The sequence below is a fragment of the Rhincodon typus genome, chromosome 1 (assembly GCF_021869965.1).
Source record: "Rhincodon typus isolate 14 chromosome 1, sRhiTyp1.1, whole genome shotgun sequence".
In the NCBI taxonomy this organism is placed as follows: domain Eukaryota; kingdom Metazoa; phylum Chordata; class Chondrichthyes; order Orectolobiformes; family Rhincodontidae; genus Rhincodon; species Rhincodon typus.
In genome coordinates, this window is record NC_063332.1 from 163,173,425 (window position 1) to 163,194,962 (window position 21,538).

The following is a 21,538-nucleotide window of genomic DNA, read 5'->3' on the forward strand; positions in this document are numbered from 1 at the left end:
TGTTATCTCAGATTCTCCAGCATCTGCAGTTCCTACCATCTCTGATACAGAATTGATATTAACATGGAGAATGGCATACCTGCTCCACAGTGACCTCTGGTGGCCAGGGCCAGCAACTACATACAGATTCAGACCAAATGTTTTAGTGGGGGACAACAAGGTGCAGTCCCTTTTTCTGATGAAGGGTCTAGGCCCGAAACATCAGCCTCTCTGCTCCTATGATGCTGCTTGGCCTGCTGTGTTCATCCAGCCCTACACCTTGTTGTCTCGGATTCTCCAGCATCTGCAGTTCCTACTATCTCTGATTCAATTTTAACCCCACTGCGAAGCCTCTTCTAAGGATGCCTAGCCTGAAGAAGTTACCCTCCTCCCTCCGGACAAACCTCAGGGAATCTCTCTCCCACTGCAACTCTCTCGTAATCTCTTTGGCTCTGAAACTGCTCGACCATGTCCTGAAGCAAACCAGGTACTACAGCCACATCACCTTTCTTAGCACCTGCATACGGAACCAGATCATCCCCAATGGACTACAATCCACATTCAAGCCTTCCCAATTTGGCCCCAACCGTGACAATATCTACACTCATGGCATTGAGATCCTACAGAAGCGTTTCTCCCTGCGACTCCTTTTTCTGATGAAGGGTCTAGGCCCGAAACGTCAGCCTCTCTGCTCCTATGATGCTGCTTGGCCTGCTGTGTTCATCCAGCCCTGCACCTTGTTGTCTCGGATTCTCCAGCATCTGCAGTTCCTACTATCTCTGATTCAGTTTTAGTGGGGGAAGAGCTTGGAGACACAGTTATTTAGAGGTAGGGATGTGTCATGGAAGGTATAGCAAGTCCTGTTATAGCATCACTTAGAAGTGTCACAGAGTGAAACTGCGAATGTATTTAGGTATGGATGCACTTAACTTTGAATACCTCAGAGGAAATGTTTACCTGACAGGACTTTAACAGCTGTAACCTATTTAGGCACAAAACATCAATATGGTTGTCTCATGCAAATAATTGAACGGATTTATGTCTAGATTCTTTCAATATGCTGCTTTGTGGAATTGCTACTTTTCTTAAGAAGCTTGATGAACAGCTTTTAAATCTACAATTTGCCAACTGCACGCTTTCTAATTTTTTCTACTCAATGTCCTCAAAATGTTCTCCTTAACTAGTTTTTGTTTTGACAGCTAGTTACAAAATATAGGTTTAGTGAGAATTATTTATGATTAACCTGTTCCATTTAGTTTTATAAAATTTTCCAGTGGTTACAAATGCTTTTTAGTTCACTCGTCAGGTTAGACAATGTAGTTGGGCCAGGGAGTAGTCAGGTTTAGTCGGGTCAGGGTGATAGTTGGGTTGGGAATTAGTTGGGTTGGGTCCGGTTGGGCTGGTAGTCAGGTTGTGTGCGTTATTGGTGGGTCGGTGCGTTGTTGTGTCAGGGATAATCAGGTTTAGGAGGTGGTCAGTTCAGGTCAGGTGTAGAGGAACGAGATTTGGGGATTCAGTTGAGTCACTCAGTTCGGTAACGCTGATTGCTCACTGAGTTAAATGATGTATTAACTTTTCCAGGATATTTCTACAGCAAAGACCCACAGATCTGACACAATTCTAGGTCACTGAGCTCAATACTGGAGACATTCACAGAGTCCAGAGCTGTGGAAATCAACCCATCAGAATTTCAACCTTTCCAGGTAATTTTAGTACGGGTATGCACCAAAATGTCTGGCGACATTGACATGTAACTGCAATTTAACTCCAGATTTTGCTGCCTGGGCATTTGAGGCATAGTGTGTTATCAGAACTGGCAGTCCTACATTTAACATGATCTTCCCAATTTGGCAGTCCCAAGAGAGATACCACGGACAAATGTGGGGACTATACAGCAAACAGCCTTCATCAGTATCCCCAAGGCATACAAGCAGAGGTGGCCTTCTTAAGCAGCTGGAGAAAATGGAATGTCCACAGAAGCTGCTCAGTGTGATATTATCTTTCAACATGATGGGCAAAGTCAGCTATGATGGCGCAACATCAGAACCATCTGGGGGTTCCACAATGGGATCTTACAGGGTTTGGCAATAAGCAATTGGCATATTCCTCTCCTTGCTGCTGTCATATGCCTTCAGGTCACCAACAGACAGTATCAACTTACATACCAGAACTGACAAAAGCTGTTCAGGATTGCTCACTCAAGATCCAATTCAAAGATGCACAAAGTCCTCATCAATGAGTTTCTCTATGCTGACAATGCCACACGAATACACCATATTGAGGAATAGCAAATGGAGAGGCTCTCTCACAACTGTAGAGTTTGGTTAGAACATCACCATCAGGAAGACAAATATCATGATCCAGGTTTTGCCATATTCCGATCCAGTAGCATTGACAATATGACACTGGAAGTTATTGATCGCTTCACATATCTAGGCTCCACACTAACAGCAATCTGTCATGATGCAGATATCAATGCACTGCAAGGGCTGCAGTTGTTACATCCAGGTTGAGTAAGAGAGGGTGGAACAGCAGCAACAACATGACTGAGAGCACTAAACTCTGAGTCTATCAATCCTGCATTCTCAATTCACAGTGGTGAAATCCAGATGGCTTATACTAGGCCAGGGAAAAGAGTAAACATTCAGAGTCTCAGACATATCCTTGGTACCTCTTTGCAGGTCATCAACTGAGTGGTCCTGGCGCATGTTAATTCTATCGGCACACTAAACGAAAAATGCCAGCTCAGCCATTTTCATTGGCTGGGTGGCAGCTATATACCCGAAGACTTTGTGCATGGTGGACTGACCACTGAGTCATGACCTCCTGGCTACCTATACCTCTGCCACAAGGATACCCTGCAAGGAACAATTGAAGATGGCAGACATTGGCGCTGGCAAGAGGGCGATACCAACAGCTGTGACCTCTGGAGGGTGACAATTTCAAGGGGCACTGGAAAAACCAAAGACAAATGAAAGGCTGAGCTGGCTGAGAAGAGGTTCCAGAGAGAACAGAGTCCAATGAATCCTGCACCTTCTCAGCCCCGTTGTCCATTTCTGTGACAAGTATGGCCGAGACTGCCAGGCCAGAGTGGGGCTCTGGAGACAAACAAGAGTTGAATACCACATGCAAAATATCATTACAATTCAGATAGCTGCTCTTTCACTACCTTACCAGTTACATAAAGACCCTCGCAAATTTTCCAAACACAATTTCCCTTTTGCAAAACCATGTTGACTTTGAATTTGTCTAAGAGCTTTAAGATCTTCTTAATAGTAGGTTCAGGCACTATCCTATGGACCAGACCAAACCCCTTCAAAACATGTCAAGGAGATAACCTAGGCCCTAACTCTTTCTTATTTTAAAGGCCAGTTATAGGAAGGATGTTATTAAACTGGAGAGCGTTCAGAAGAGATTTACCAGGATGTTGCTGGGTATGGAAGGTTTGAGTTATAAGGAAAGGCTGGATAGGCTGGGACTTTTTTTCACTGGAGCATAGGAGGTTGAGAGGTGAACTGATAGAACTTTATAAAACAATGAGAGGTATAGATAGAGATGTAGTTGTCTTTTCCCTAAGATGGGGAATTTCAAGATTAGAGGGCACATTTTTAAGATTGGAAGAGAGAGATTTAAAAAAAGACGTAAGAGGCAATTTTTTTACACAGAGGGTGGTTCGCGTGTGGAATGAACTTCCTGAGGAAGTGGTCGATGAGGGTACAATTACAATGTTTAAAAGACATTTGGATGGATATATGAATAGGAAAGGTTTGGAGGGATATGGGCCAGGTGCAAGCAAGTGGGACTCGTTTAGTTTGGGATTATGTTGGGCTTGGATTGGTTGGACCGAAGGGTCTGTTTCCATTCTGTATAACTCTATGACCATACATGCAGGTTAGGTGGACTGGCCATGGTAAATTGCTGGCCATGATAAATTCCATGCTATATGATTCTACGACTTTATGACTCTGTAAGTGCCAGGCATTGCATTCCAGATGCAGTTTGATTGGTCAAATTATCAGGCTTGAAGCAAAACATGCATTATTCATACAGTATAGTTAAAATACAGACAAAATAAAAGTTTAAAAATTAGCTTAACTGTAACTCTATTGAAATACTTAAAATAATAAACTACTCATTCAGTATTCCAATGTAGTAACAATCCATAAACACACCCTTGGCAAAGGTAGATTGTCTCACATGCAATTCTAGCAGCAGGAAGGGAACCCCAGCTTTTAGGTGTAACAGAGAGAGGAGTAAAAGCTTCTACATCCAGTTTCAAGACCCCAGCAACTACTACTGAAAGCTACAACTAAAAATCCCGTTTCTGTGGGAGCTTGACCCCACCCATTCAGGCTGCCTCTGCTGTTCTAATTTAAAAAAGAATGAAGGTATTACAAGCTGTTTACTTTATTGGCTTGAAGTAGACCACTCAGCACCTCCGTCTCAATCTCTCTTCATAAAAAAAAAACCACCCAGGATAAAATACACCTCTTAAAGCCATAGTATCATCACACTGTGTCAGACTAACAGGCCGATAGTTCACTGTTTCCCTCACTGTCCTTTCTTGAAAAACTGTGTTGCATTTGCTAACCTCCAACATGCTGGGACAATTCCGGGATCTAGAGGATTGAAAGAAAACATGCATCCACTGCTCTTTAATGTGGTGCTCTTTTCTTAGAAATGCAGGCTGAATGAAGACCCAATCTTGCCTCTTCAGAACCGCTCCATTCAAATGAGTCACATGAGTGGACCATATACATCCTAAAATGCCCAAAATGGTTGACACTAAAGCGAAGTGAGGCAGACGCTAGAAACTTAAAATTAAAACAGATAATGAAGGAAATGCTCAGCAGATCCAAAAGTATGTGCGGAGAAAGAATGTTAACAGCTAAAATTTGATTGAAACCACTGGAGGGAGCACAATGGCTTTGGAAGTGGTAGGGAATATTGGAGGGGAATCCAATGGGGTGTACCCATGTCTGATTTCTGGTGAATGGAAAACAATTAAGTTGTGGGCAGGGAGGCACTGGCCTAGTGGTATTATTGCTAGACAATTAATCCAGAAACTCAGCTAATGTTCCGGGGACCTGGATTTGAATCCCACCATGGCAGATGGTGGAATTTGAATTCATTAAAAAAGTACAATCTGGAAGTAAGAATCTACTGATGACTGTGAAGCCATTGCCCATTTTTGGGGAAAAGAAACCATCTGGATCATGAAAGCCCTTCAAGGAAGGAAACTGCCACCGTCACCTGGTCTGGCCTACCTGTAACTCCTGACCGACATTAATGTGATTGATTCTTAACTGACCTCTGAAAAGGCTGAGAAGTTCAAGGGCAGCTAGGGACAGGCAATAAATGCTGGCCAGCCAAAGATGCCCACATCCTGCGAATGAATTTAAAAAAACAAAGGGTCCGATGCCAGTGTCCTGCCAGCTGGAGATAGAATGCTGATTAGTCTAATCAGTGAGCCACTTGATACCAATTATCTCTGAGCCCACCAGAATTTGGGGATTAAGTGGGACTCCACAAGCCTCCCGTGACTCCCAATGGTCAATCAGCAAATCATGGCGGCTTTACTGGTGGGCATGAGGGAGGAAAGGGGTTAGGTCCTTGTATACAGGTATTTTGTGCACATTTGAAGTGCCTGGCATCAGGAAGTGAAACAGGCATCTAAAAGAACCCCGTTCTCGTCTTCTCCAGCTCTCAGTCCACATTTTTGATGAGCAGCTGAATGTGAAACTTTTAAAATCTTTATGACAGGACCGTTTTCATGTCACATACGTGTTTACTGCAGCACCAGGACTGACAGTGAAGTCTCCCCAGAGGTATTCAGTTTAGAAGGTGCCTCTAGCATCACCATTTAATTCGGGGCAGCAGGCAAGTTGAAGAAGGTGATTCAGCACATGCGACTGCAAAGGTAGTCTCGCTGTGTGTGCAGTGCTGGCAGTACGGTGCTCAGTGGTTAGCACTGCTGCCTCACAATGTCAGGGACCCAGGTTCAATTCCAGCCTCGGGTGACTGTCTGTGTGGAGTTGCGTGTGTTCTCCCCATGTCTGCGTGGATTTCCATCGGGTGCTCGGGTTTCCTCCCACGGTCCAATGATGTGCAGGTTACGTGGAATGGCCACACTAAATTTTCCATAGTGTCTACATCTAGGAATGTACGGGCTAGGTGGATTAGCTATGGTAAATGCAGGGTTACAGGAACAGGGTGAGGGGCTGGGTCTGGGTGGGATGCTGTTTGGAGGGTCAGTGCAGACTCAGTAGGCTAAAAGGCCCCTTTCCCCATGCAGGAATTCTACATTAAAAAACAAGAAAGCCCCTGAGGCATATGGAATGACAGAGAGTGGGACAAAACAGAGGCATGAAATGGCTGGAGGGAATGGCAACCATTTCTTCACCGCCAATAATTTGGTATATTAGTCAGAAAGAATGTTATAATCGAAGCTGATTGTAATAGTGGACAGGTCAGATTCCATATTCACAAGAGGAAAGGAGCAGTCAACATTTCGGGTATTACCCTTCTTCAGGACTAGAAAGGATAATACTCAAAACGCTGACTGCTCCTTCCCTCCCGATGCTGCCTGGCCTGCTGTGTTCTTCCAGCCTCCCTTGGATTCCAGCAACTGCAGTTTTTTTGTCTCCATTTCACAGGAGGCTGTCTGTGCACTTCTAGCAAAAAAAAATCAGTCTACTACACACAAAAAGGAAAACAAAACACAAACTATTAAAGTATACAGGAACCAACTGAATGGTCTCAGTGCTAATATCAAAAATGAATATTTAATCCATTTAGCCTCAACTGCAACCTTACAGATACCCAAACCTCAAAAAGCATCCTGCTTCCACTTACAAGTTTCTTCTTCAGTTGCCACAGTGCGATTGATTTCTTTCAAGCAAACTTGCATTCATTCAACGCTATTTCTCATATGAGTTTCTTAAACTTTTCCATATCATTCTGGTTCTTTTTCTCATGATTTCTTTGTCCTACAGTGTCTGTTCTGGAGCCCCTTGAATTACACTTCTTTACTTTCTGAAAACCCTACATAAAGCCTTTCTGAAAGAAACATTCACCCTCACTAAATTTCTGGATGGCTTTCTTTTCTCTCTAAAGGAAAACTGTTCCTGCCTTCCTGCACCTTTGGGCAACTAGTTGCTAGGTAACAGCCCAAATTTTTTCTGTTTCTTCTGCTCTTGTAACCCCTACAGTATAGAAATACAGTATAGAAATACAATATAAAGTTATATATGGTTCTGTCCATTTTAGAACCCAAGTTTCCAAACACAAAATCATATCATGAATCTTCATCACATCAGCTAGTAACTAATTGCTATATATTTCTTGGGATGTCACATTAGCCGCTACACATACCCTGAGTATTTCTGTATTTATAGGTGTACCAGCCATAAGGAGAGTTGAGTTGAGTTGAGTTGAGTTCTAAGTATGGGAACCAGAAGATATCACATGGCACCAGTGGATATCTATGAATAAAAACTCAAGCAGTTTAAACAAACTTAATTCTGGATTAAATTTCAAAACCAACCTGAATTAGGGCAAGAGTAAAGGCGAAACATTCACAGGAGAATGAAATGACTGCCACAACAATAACCACAAGGCTCCTGCCCACGATGGATTGGGAGGGAGGCATTTGAAAAGTTTGAACAAAAGTGCAGACTGAGAATTAGGAGCTTTTTCAAAGTCCATTGTGGAGTAGAAATGGTCAGCTACAATATTTTATGGGCAGGACAGAAAGGGCTGAGATTACTGGCTGAGCTAAAACTTTCTATAGGAAGGGTTCAGAAAAGTTTTACAAGGATATTGTCTGGGTTGGAGGGTTTGAGCTAAAGGAAGAGGGCTGAATAGGCTGGGGTTATTTTCCCTGGAGTGTCGGAGGCTGAGGAGTGACCTTATAGAGGTCTATAAAATCATGAGGGGCATGGATAGGGTGAATAGTTAAAGTCTTTTCCCCAGTTTAGGGGAGTCGAAAACTACAGGCTAGGTTTAAGGTGATTGGGGAAAGATTTTAAAAGAGACCTAAGGGACAACTTTTCCATGCAGAGGGTGATGCATGTACAGGACAAGCTGCCAGAGGAAGTGATGGAGGCTGGTATAATTACAACATTTAAAAGGCATCTGGACGGGTATATGAACAGGAAGGATTTAGTGGGATGTGGGCTACATGCTGGCAAATGGGACTAGATTTATCTAGGATATCTGTCGGCATGGATGAGATGGACTGAAGGGTCTGTTTCTGTATATCTCTATGACTCTATAATAACAGAAAATCAGAGAGCATTTTGATTAATTCAGCACATATCTCCTGATAAAGTCAATATCATTGGATCTACTAATGTGGATGTAAAAAACTTCAGCAGGAATGAGGTGAGCCTATTGACAATTTCACTATAAGATCGAAAATTGCAGCCGGAAAATGTAAATGTAAGGGCACAGATGAAAAGCTGCTCAATCAGTACTATCCGAAATACAAAAAAAATTTACGGAAAAGGATACGCTCTGTAGGAACAGCCAGAGCAAATGAAGTCACAAGTAGAAAGATGAAGATGCTGACTAACCCAAGCATTTAGCTCTCAGTTAAGTCAAGAGAAAGACAACAGGGTTGTTGCAGTGGAACAGTAATAAAGGAATGCAGAACATTCAGAAAGAAGGTTTCACAAGAGCTGTGGATGACCATTTGAGTTCACAGATAGACGCAAAGCCCTGCATTTAGATCAAACTACAGAGTTTGCAGAAATGCCAGTCGCTGGAAAAGAATGTGCAAAATAAAGAAAGAAGTTGGCAAATGGATTAATTCAGAAACAGAGTAACAAGGTAAATGAAAAGTCAAAAGAACCAAATCACCCATATCCTGGGTGATGTGTCCTTATCGTGGATGAAGCTGGTGGGTTTGAGGACACAATAGGCAAAGGAACAAGAACTGCATGAAGCGTCTGGATGTGAAAGCCCCCAGAGAAAGGAAATTCACATATCTGCTTATAAATTAGAAGCAAAAGTAAACCATTTGACCCTCCAAGCCTACTGCACTATTCAATAAGAACATCACTGATGTGTTTGTCTTCTGAATTCCAAGTTCTCATCGATTACTGATAGCCATGATCCCCTGCATAACAAGAATCTATCTACCTTACTTTAATAATAATCACTCACCCCACTTCCTCTCTGATGCATAACACCATTCAGATCAGGAAAAAGGCTGAAAAATACCGTATATACTCATGTAAAAGTCAAATTTTTCAGACTGTTTTTTAAAGTTTAAATTTATGGGACCAACTATTATATGGATACCACATTTGAGGGGGTGAAATTCATGTTACAGTCCAAAATACTGTATCTTAACAGAAGTCCAATTGATCTCTTAAAAAAAACATAAAAACTCAAAATTCTCCTACTGCTACACAGTTATTTGTCTTCTCTGCAACATCAATGACTTTCAGTTTAAATGCTGCTGTACATTTTTTGTTTTTTTTTGGAGGGCACTTTTACACAAAATGATGAAGAAATTTCAAAACCTCAGCTAGGTATATGTCTGTATTCCACGAGTGCTACAGGGCAACTGAGCTCAGCTGTGCTGCACACAAAGGGAGATTGTCACCTGACTCTGATTTATGTGTCTTAAACTTTCACGCCAAATTGGTATGAATTGTACATAAAAACACATAATAGCACAAAAAAGAATTCATTTCCTCATCGTAACCTTTATGAACAGGAAAATACCTTGACTCACAAATGTTGATGTGTTATCTGTGAAGAACTAGGGTCAACTTTTACACAAGATATATGGAAAATTCCAGATCTTTTGGTCAAAAAAGAGTCAACTTTTACATGAGATCGACTTTTACTTGAGTATATACGGTAAGCCTACAATCACAAACCTGGAGCTAAATCATGATATAAGGCTCAGAATGATATCCATCCTATTCAGGCTATAGCCACAGGCCATTCCCGAAATGATTGCCCAGATAATCTGAAAGAGAACATGTTAGTGGCATACTGCAGTTAGGGAGGTAGGGGGAGGTTGCACTGAGATGCTACAGCTAGAAACGACCCTAATTACAAGGATAAATGACGGAAAAGCTGGTAACTCTATATATCACTGAAAGAGATGGTCCTGTTCTCCTGGGCATTGAGCACTTGAGAAGAGCTGCAGCTTAGCTCAGAGAGCATTAAGATGAAAAAGGTGATCCAGAGAGTGAAAGTTGGTTCACCCTCCAATCAGAAGAAAGAAAGATCTAGTACAAGTGTACCCAATCTTTTTGTTTTATTCATTCACAGGATGAGGGCCTTGTTGACTAGGCCAGCATTTTTATTGCCCATCCCTAATTGCCCAGAGAGTAGTTAAGAGTGAACCACATTATTGTGGGTCTGGAGTCACATGTAGGCCAGACCAGGTAAGGGTGGTAGCTTCCCTCCTTAAAGGACATTAGTGAACCAGATGCGCTTTTCTGACAATTGAAGCATGATCATCATTAGCCTCTTAATTCCAGATAGCTTTTATTGAATTCATATTCCACCATCTGCCATGGTGGGATTTGAACCCCACTCCCTAGAACATTCTCTGGGTCTTTGAATTAACCGTTTAGCAATAATACCACTAGGCCATCACTTCCCCCAATGTAGTGTTTTCATGAGACAATGAATGCTCTGAAGTTCTTGAATAACATGTTGCAATTGATCCACTGCTGAAACTAATGATTCACTACAAAGCACCCCATCCCCTCCATCCCCTTCATGTAAAATATCAATAGGACAAAAATGAAACCTTGAAAGAGTGCTTAAAGAGATGGAAGAAAGTGATTGCCAGGCTCACAGAGATTTGGGTAAATTTCATTGTGGTGAGAGAGAAGCTCGATTGCTAGGAAATTAACTGGGTGCCAAAGATCTTATAGACTCATAGAGTCTTACAGCATGGAAACAGACCCTTCAGTCCAACCAGTGCTGGCCAATCATAATCCCAAACTAAACTAATCCCACCTGCCTGCACTTGGCCCATATCCCTCCAAACATTTCTTATTCATGTACTTATCCAAATGTCTTTCATATGTTGTAACTGTACCCACATCCACCAGTTCCCCTGGAAGTTCATTCCACACATGAACCACTCTCTGTGTAAAAAAAAATGCCCCAATTTCAAAATTGATTTCAAATTTGCTCCTTTATTCAAATAATGAAGAGAAATCACTACTCTATTCCGAAACTGGAAGAGATCACTCCAGCACTGGCAGGGGCAATATTTTCCAGCAAACTCGATGCCAATAATGGGTACTGGAACATGAAGCTTGATGAAGAATCTTTGCTGTTGACAACATTCAACACAACCTTTGGTCAGTACTAATTCCTGCATCTATCATTTGACCTTAAAGTAAGCCAGGATATGTCCCAGCAGAAAGAAGAAACATACTGAGGTTGTAAAGGAGCAGTCAGTATGGCGGATGACATCCAGATCCATGATGTAGATGAAAAGAGCTCATGACCACCATCCACACAAAGCCCTGGAGAGAACTAGGAATGTTGGGAACAAGCTCAATGAAGACAATTGCATTGTGAAGATGAGAGAATGCCGGTTCTTTGGAATGGTGTACATGAGGTCAGAGTCAAGGCAGGATCTGGACAAGTCACAACTATCTCTGAGGTAGAACCTATAAAAGACAAAACAGTGTTGAGACACTTGGTCCAGTGCATGAGTCTTTTCGTAGTTCACAAAGTCAGAACATAGAGAAAACACAGAAGTTGTAACAAGTGAAGGTGAGTGCAGTGATTGTAATGAGGTCAGCCAGGTAGACTTCAGAGAATATGAGTTCCCCGATAAAACCTGAATAACAGCCCCAGTCAGGGAGCCCTGGCTGACAGATTAAAACAGGAGTGTCAGAGGTTCTGCTCACTCTGAGACCTGGCTCTGAGGGAACTGGATTAGTGTCAAGGGCTTTCCATGTGTAAATAAAGGGTGACTTGGTAACGGGATGCCAGCATCTGTGGAGTTACTTCAACGAGTACTAATTGTCGGCATCACAAGAGTGGAATCTCAACAAACTCAAAAAAACCATGTCAAACCCATAACTTTAAACATGGACTGTTTTAAAAAGAGACATTTCTGGAACTGCCTTTTCTTTCTAAGAATGGACAGTAAAAGTTTTTTAATATGAAGGCAAAGGGTCAGGTGGTTTTTGCAATTCATGCATAGATTCGGAAGTATCTCAAGTTTCCACAAGTTTTTAATTTTTTGGTTTAATATTTTTTATTTATTCCATAGCTATAGGTAGAGTACCTCCCTTGAATAGGCATACCAAGACAAGACCATTTATGGAATTTATATGCCCTATTGCTTGTGGACTTGCCAAAGCTCAAGATGTAAATACTCCTTGACTTACTGTCTCTGGGCTTGAAACTTAACAAAAACAGCTGTAGAGAAACCAGTTAAGTCATTAGCTAGACCCGGCACTTTTCCCTGCAACCGCAGGAAGTGCTACACCTGCCCCCATACCTCCTCCCTCACCCCCATCCCAGGCCCCAAGAAGACTTTCCACATCAAGCAGATGTTCACCTGCACATCTGCCAATGTGGTATACTGCATCCGCTGTACCCGGTGTGGCTTCCTCTACATCGGGGAAACCAAGCGGAGACTCGGGGACCGCTTTGCAGAACACCTACGCTCGGTTCACAATAAACAACTGCACCTCCCAGTCGCGAACCATTTCAACTCCCCCTCCCATTCCTCAGACGGCATGTCCATCCTGGACCTCCTGCAGTGCCACAACGATGCCACCCGAAGGTTGCAGGAACAGCAACTCATATTCCGCTTGGGAACCCTGCAGCCCAATGGTATCAATGTGGATTTCACAAGTTTCAAAATCTCCCCTCCCCCTACCGCATCCCAAAACCAGTCCAGCTCATCCCTGCCTCCCTAACCTGTTCTTCCTCCCACCTATCCCCTCCTCCCACCTCAAGCTGCACCTCCATCTCCTACCGACCAACCTCATCCCGCCCCCTTGACCTGTCCGTCCTCCCTGGACTGACCTATCCCCTTCCTAACTCCCTACCTACACTCACCTTTACTGGCTCCATCCCCGCCTCTTCGACCTGTTTGTTTCCTCTCCACCTATCCTCTCCTCTATCCCTCTTCTATCCGCCTCCCACTCTCTGCCTATTTATTTCAAAACCCCCTTCCCCTCCCCCTTTTCTGATGAAGGGTCTAGGCCCGAAATGTCAGCCTCTCTGCTCCTATGATGCTGCTTGGCCTGCTGTGTTCATCTAGCCTTGCACCTTGTCACCTCTAAGTCATTAGCTAGGTGTGAATGCTCACCTCCATTCCCCCATTGTGTAATAAATGCTTTGAACTTCAAAATAGTTTTTGGGTGACAACTGAAACAGTCATCATATGGTCACCTGATCGAAACCGTCTTCAGATAACCAATCCTTACTCAAAAGTACTTGGGAGAAACTGGTCAGTTTCCAAACAACACAGCAAGAAAGAACAGCATCAGCAAGGGCAACAAAATCTCTGTCTTAAAGCTCAAGATTCCAACATCATTGTCTCTTCAAGCCTGGTCCTTTCTAAGTCCACCTCTACAAGAAGAAAACTTATCTTCCAATAACTGCTAGAACAAGTAACTAACTTTGTAGCCTCGTAGAAAAAAACGTTTTTGAGGGAAGGTACAGTGCCTTTGATAATAGACTGGTTATTGAATTCTCCAAGCCATGCTTCAAGAATGGGAAAGAAATTTTTCTTCATCAAGCCTGCACCTAGATGAGCCAACTGCAGGATTGACAGTCTTTCCCTATACTTTTAACTAATCAAAGCACACAATCCTCTTTGATTTTTTTTCCACTGAATATTAATGAATGGGGGCTGAGTGATGAATATTTGAATAAATAGTTCCCTCTATTTAAAATCTCAAAAGAACATTACTGATTATTCAAATTGACTATACAATTGGGGCTTAAGAAGCACACACATCTTCCTTTTCAACATCACACTGATTACAGATAGTAAATGAAAGGGATAATTCTTCCAGCTGTCTCTCATCTCTATCCGTAACAGAGATAGTATGCAAGGAGAAAAGTCTATCATACTCTTGCAGAAAGAAATGTATCACTTTGCATGTAGATAATTCTGCAAAGGACTGGAAGCAGTCCTATGACAAGAAAAAGAAGATAATAAGATTCACTCAGACTGGATATACCTTTATAGAAAGACAACATTTGGCAGTTGCTTTTGGATCTGAGAAATGTCATACATAAAGGTATTTCGATCATAGAAAGTTCATAACAAAGAATGATTATCATTCATTGGAGCAGATCTGCATGAAAAATCTGTGTAATGCACCAACAAAATTCCTAAGATTACTCTTGAGTTTTCAGAATGATAATTTCACATTGAAATACAAGCCAGAAAGAGAAATGGTGCTGACATATGCCCTATCATTGTTGGTGTCTCAGGAGAAGCATGAAAGAAAAGATCTTGGTATAAAGACCCACCAATTTGTGGAGGCTAAACCAACAAAACTGAGTCAAACCAGAGACAGGACTAGCAAAGATTCACAGATTCCCCCTTAGCAAGTGATTGAGGAATAGCTGATTAAGTTGCAGCAAGCATAGCCAGCAATACAACAATACTGGCCTATCAGAGATTGCATCTTACTCAAGGATAGTTGTTGCTAAAGAATAATCAGATCAAAATAACACAGAAATAACTTCTCCAGAAGATATGAGGGTCACATGAGATTGGCGACTTGCAAGTTCAGAGCCAGATCAGTTCTGTACTGACTATGCATCCACAAAGATATTAAGAGAAAGGTGCCTATGTACAATGTATATCAGAAATACAGAAACACACAGCAGAAAGAGGAAGTGGTAGCCACTGAAGTATACAGACAATGGTGCACCGTGGAAGCCAAGTTAGTCTCAAGTTAGAATCTTAGTTACAATCAAGAATGGTATTCATAGGTGTGGTGCGTAACTCAAAGTTCCCTTTTATTTGAAAAGTGATAGGTTTGAAACAGACAACAATTATCCAGGCTCAAATCAAGACATTGCTGAAAAATTAATATCTGAAAATGGAACACAATCCACCTTCAGAGAATTTAAGATTCACTGAAGAGTATGGGTTCAATATTGTAATCACCTCATCACCACATTATCAAAGGGGACATAGATTATTAGAAAGGCATGTTCAGATGGACTAGGGAACCTAGAGGCAAAGGAAGTTCTAAACCATGCCTTGTTCTCACTCTGATAAAATCAGCTGCAGAGTTGTGAAACAATGTATAAGACAAATCTGCCAAGCAGGATTCTTCCTCCAAGAGACTAGGAGGAGGTCAGACAGCAACTCACTGACGCACAGGCAGAAAGCAGCCAACACTTTAAGAAGCATGGCAAGTCCCTGATGGAGTTGTTGAAAGAACAAACTACATGTAAAGGATCAAATTATGAAAGTCAGCAAAGGTTGTTTGTGAAGCCAAAATCATGCCTCCATGTTCATTTTCATTTGCATACAAGTTTCAGTCACAGATCCCATTTTAAGCCAATATCTGAGCTGGTAAAGCAGAAGCGATCGCCGATAACTTCAGCAACATTACTAAGCGGCAAGAAACCATCAACAAAATTCGCCAAAACGTTCAATAGCAGAAGTGTCACCAGCAAGTGCCGCAACGCAGGCAGCTTCAAGTACAATTCCTATAAATTTACACAAGCAGCGAGCACAACATTGGCTGTGTGCCAATTCCCTACTAACAGCAACAAGTGCAAAATCTACAAGGTCACATCATCCTGCCACCTGAATGACAACATGAATAACGTTCTGAGAAAAGAAAACAAGCTGTTAAAGCTTCCTAGGGATTCAGTACATTCATAAATATTGATTGATAATCATCATTTATTGAAAAAAATAATTAAAACATTTACATGGATATAGAGGTGCAATTGTTTTAAAGAAAGAGGAATATTATATTACTGTAAGATTGTAGTAATACCAAGAGACATAGGAGCAGAGTCCTATGGTCATTCAGTCCATCAAATCTGCTCTGCCATTCAATGAGATCAAGGTTGCCTATGATAATCCTCAAATCTACTTTCCAGCCTTTTCCCTTTAACCCTTATTGATTACTGATTAAAAATCTGTCTATCTCAGCCTTGAATAAGCTTAATGACCCAACCTCAACAGCCTTGTGTGATTAAGAATTCCACAGATTCGCAACCCTCTGAGAGAAGAAATTCCTTCTCATCTTTATCTTAAATCTGCAACTCATTATTCTGTGTTATGCCTTCAGGTCCTAGACTCTCCCACAAATGGAAACAACCTTTCCACATTTACCCTGTCAAGTCCTCTAAGAAACTTGTTTGTTTCAATAAGGTCGCCTCTCGTTCTTTTATTTTCCAGTAAGTAGAGGATCAACCTACTCAACCTCGCCTCATAAGAAGTCCCTCCGTAACCAGAGCTGAGTGAACCTTCTCTGGACTGCTTCCAAAGCTAGTGTATCTTTCCTTAGGTAAGGGGCCTAAAACTCTTCACAGTGTTCCAGTATTTCTAGCGTGGATAAAGAGCTATGACCTAATTATTATTTGAATGTATATTATGGGGTGCCACATTCACTATCATTGTCATCACGTCAATGATGTATCAGCCTGTACATCAATCACATGGACAGCAACGAGAAATACACTTGATAGAACTCTAGCATTTTCAGTCTGAAGTTTGATCATTATGGGAACCAAAAGATACAATCACTGTAACATGAGCCTCCAGGTGAGGATCATTGAATTGTAAACTTCTGCCAGGGGACCGTGTAAACTTTGCCGATACAATGTGCAGATGATATATTATTTTCTTGGCCCTCTGGCCATTGGCTGAACACCGCTGCTGAGAGCTGATGAGCAGCAGACACTGTGGGGGTCTGTGTACCACCAGTAAAATTCCATTAATGATTGGAAAATGTCTGCTAATTGCTTCATTAGCAACCTCGTTTGGTTTCCTACTGTCACCAGGCAGAATGCCAACAGCACGCAAAAAGCATCCGTTCCTGCCCAATTTTCTCATTTTCCTCACCCATGCCTCTCCTCACGAACCCCAAGGACCCAGTAAAATTCCCACCATGTTTCCGATGTGCTCACTTCAGGAAAAGGTGAGACATAATGTTCTGCAATTAATTATTTTTATGATCATTTGATCCTGCTCATTGGACATGGCCCATGCTAATCTTAATAGGTGCAATTAAGTAGCAATTCTGCGCTCTGACGAACACTGATTAATACCTGATGAGAGACTGAATCTGCTTGATAAAGAGGTACAGTATCATGGAACTTTGTTTCACACAGACTCACTGTACGTGATTAGTTTTAATTAGCTTTCCTCTACAACGACAGCATCTGTATTCAATCATTGTACTTGTGAAAATCAGATGCACTTAACTAAGCACAATTTGGTGCAAAACACTGAATATTCTCATATTTCTTTCAATCTAAAGGAACGTGGAGCCTAAATAACATTGCTTTGTTTAATGGGCCAATACGGGCTTAGGTTTTGTTATTATTTTATGCTGTAACCTTGACAACACATACAGCTACACCACAGTTTATTGGTTTGTTTGATTGTAATAGAACGCAGGCCCACAGTGTTAGCTTTAGTGCGTTAAATGTCCTTTTCTCATTCCAGGTTTTTCTTAAAACTTGGCTATTGCTATTTGTGATGTGTTTTATATTAAATCAACTCCAGAAGAATAGCTATTACTGTTAAAAGCACATTTAAGAATGTATGCCAAACCTATTTTAATTCATTTTCCGATGTATTCAGAACAAACTCTAACTGATCCATGAGGTATGAAACGCATCATTATACATGCGTCATTGTGAAAATTACACAATAATCATCCCTATCCTTTCTCTTCCCAGGACTTTTTCACAAACTTACACAATAGGCTAAACATTAAAGAAAGAGCTACTAGAGCCTTCTGGATGTCCCAAAATGGAGTCAATGAAATATTTTTGAAGTGTCTTCGCTATTTTAACAAGGGAAAGGGCAGCCATGAACAGAAATGGACTAATGACTAGATAATCTGATTCTAGTGATTTTGCCGGAGGATTAAATATAGACCAGGACACAGCCCATTTGATGCATGAAACCCATTTCTTCCACCGACTATGTAATCAACTCTACCGTGGGCACAAAGTCCTTCATTTCTTCAAGAACTTCCCACTGTGAGGTTTTTAGCTGAGCGGGAGGTTCTTGGGACTTAGAAACAGCCAAAGACAAAACAGCATAGAATAATGACTACTTTTATTAACACAAGTAGTCCTGTGCATTGTGCTGTATCTTCTAATAGCTCTATCAGCTGGTGTCGTTCTGTATGGCAGCTGCAAGTGAACATTATACTCAAATGTTTTTTTCAAAATGGCATGACGATACATCAACTTTTCCTAAAAAAAACTCAATTTTCTGAACCATTCCTCATAAACTAAATTGCTGATACCTTAAATCATCCTTATTTGCCCCTTCTTTCATTCGCTTTGGACTTCACCTTGACATACTCAGAGGGTGTCTTGGATCACAGGGTGTATCCAAATGGTTCTTTTGGATTTGGTTAAATAGAATGAAAAGAGAAGACGTGATAACAGCAATTTGCTTAAATGTGGGTGTTTATTAAGTAATAATAATGATAATAATAAGAATTGAAAAATGGAAAAGAAAGGAAAAAACAATAAGTCTCATGCCCTTCCGCCCATCAGGGACCCCTCAATCGAAGGCTAGTCTGGAAGCAGAGGTTCACTCCTGGCACCGTTTACAATCTCAGTCTGAGGTGAAGTCTGTTTCTCGGAACGAAACTCTCTCTCTTCTACAGTGTAACAAACAGCCAGCACAGAGAAAGCAGATACAGAAGACAAAACTGCTTGCCAGTGCAGAAAACATCTACAGAAAAACAAGCTGCTGTCTTCGGCCCATAAATGACTGTTCACAGGATTTGTTCAAGGTCGTGCAGCTGTTGAATATCATCATTAAGTTTCCCAGCCTATTTTCCCATCCTATACGTGGGCTAACCAAAAGAAATGCCCTAGGAACAAACATTCACTGACCTTGTCTAATCTCCATATTTTAGGTTCCAAACACGAAGAACTCCACAATCTGATTCCTGTGGAAGACAGCCAGTCATTATATGGCTAGATGGCTCCAGAAACCATTCATGCATAAACCACAAACTACCTCCATTCCCATCTCCCCCATGAAAATGGGAAATGTCAGGTTTAGGGTGAGAAAAGAGACTCCTGACTTCTTAACGCATTCTCTCTGCAATGGAGCTGACCTTCATCATTTTGAAAATCAGGATCCTACTCTTCGCACTTGCTAGTGGTCTGTATTTGTAAATAATGGGGCAGCATTTTGAATTATAACTGGAGAATGGTAATCTGTGGACTAGTGTTTGGAGGACTTGGCGAGTAATTCTGAAGTCAGGATGAATGTGAATTCAAATCCCAATACAAAAAAAAATGACTTCAGTTTAATTAATTCATGAACTGAAAAGCTGCAGTGGCTGTGAAGTGGTTATGAAATTGTGAAATGGGTTTTATTATAGCAAAACACTGACCAATTATGAAAGTTGAAAGCTCATCATTTATTAAGAGTGTAGGAGCATTGGGTGGCATGGTGGCTCAGTGAATGCAGCTACTGCCTCACAGCGCCAGGAACCCGGGTTTAATTCCACTCTCGGGTGACTGTCTGTGTGGAGTTTGCACGTTCTCCCCTGTGTCTGCGTGGGTTTCCTTCCATAGTCCAAAGATGTGCAGGTCAGGAGGATTGGCCATGCTAAATTACCCATAGTGTCCAGGGAGGTGTAGGCAGGGTGGAGTAGCCATGGGAAATGTTATAGGGTTATAGGGGTGGGTCTGGGTGGGATGCTGTTCAGAGGGGTTGGTGTAAACTTCACAGGCTGAATGGCCTGCTTCCATACTGTAGAGATTCAATATATTTCAGTTTTTAATTTGATTAAATGTATTGTAGCTATTGTAGACAGACATCGGGTGGACTAACGAGTGTAGCACTTCACTATTTGTGATGCAGCTTGCACATTAACAGAGGCACAAAACTGATTAAAGGGAATGCTATCTGCCTCAGTATCAGTGACAGCACATCAATGGAATCTCATCCTTTGGATTCTGAATAGAATACTTATTCAACATTGTCTGAACAGACATTTCCTGTCATTGAAAGTAGCTTTTGATAAGAAATAGTGCACATTTGTTTTGTATCCATCATCTTTGTGCAAACAAGAATCCGTTCGAATTGTGCTTCTATTTTAAATAAAAAACAGCAATTAATCCTCTGGATCACTTACTCTTCCAATTTTATCCTTTCCAAAATAATTTATTTGTGTAGATCTTAATGATGAGTGCACTTGCCTGCTTAAAAAAGAACTTAAATAACTTTAAAGACAAAATAAGTAATCGCTGAAATGACTGAATCTCACTTTACCCTATTCCTGAAATCTCGTCACTCAGCATGTGGGCTCCGAGCTCCATTAATCCTTTTATTCACATAATGATTCACAAGAATTGCGAAGGTCACAAAACTATGTGGTGGAAAATGATATAAACACTGCCTCCTTCACCTTTAGATGCTTTTCATGATCGCTGAGTTCACTTCAGTTTCTCAGCTTTACACGCTATCTTTCAGCATTTCTGCTTTGTGCAAAGGTCTGTCAGAAGTTCTTTTACAAAACAAATTCCACCGATGACAGGACAGCTCGCATGATAGTGAGCCTGAACAATGATATTATTCTTTGCAGAGCTCCCAGCTGTCAGCCAGTGGACACAATGGATGAGCTTGCATAGATCTACCTTTTGTTTTGCCATATTGTCATATGCAGGAGCCATAACTGATATATATCAAGCATAAATGCAGATAGCTCACTTCCTCATGTGTCAAGATCCTAGCCTTAAAGAAAGGTATGGTAGTTAATCTAGAGGACAGGTGTTTCTCATAAATAAGTGCAGCAACCACTTGACAAAATGAAAGAATGTACGAAAGAATGCAGGTTCACGTGGCAGAATCATGCAGAGACAATCAGGGTCTCAGCTGGCAACGTGTCAATTCCAGCATGACTCTTCTCCAAGAACTGAAAGGGAAGAAGAGTAATACCAGATTCGAAACATTATCTCCTTTTCCCTTTCCACACATGTGGTCAGATCTGTTGAATTTCTCCAGCATCCTCTGTGTTTGTTTCAGATTTCCAGCACCCACAGTATTTGCATTTACCAACTCCATATGTTTGGCCTGTTTGGCTAGGTGCACAGTTCTTTGTAGCTGGATCAGCCTTTGCTCTAGTGCGCTGTCTCTCACAATGGTCTCTTCTGCCACGTGCCTTGAAAATTGATTGGAAACTGGGCAATTCCTTGCTACGTGCATAAGGCCGCACCTTCCACACATCTGAGATAGTAGGAACTGCAGATGCTGGAGAATCCGAGACAACAAGGTGCAGGGCTGGATGAACACAGCAGGCCAAGCAGCATCATAGGAGCAGAAAGGCTGACGTTTCGGGCCTAGACCCTTCATCAGAAA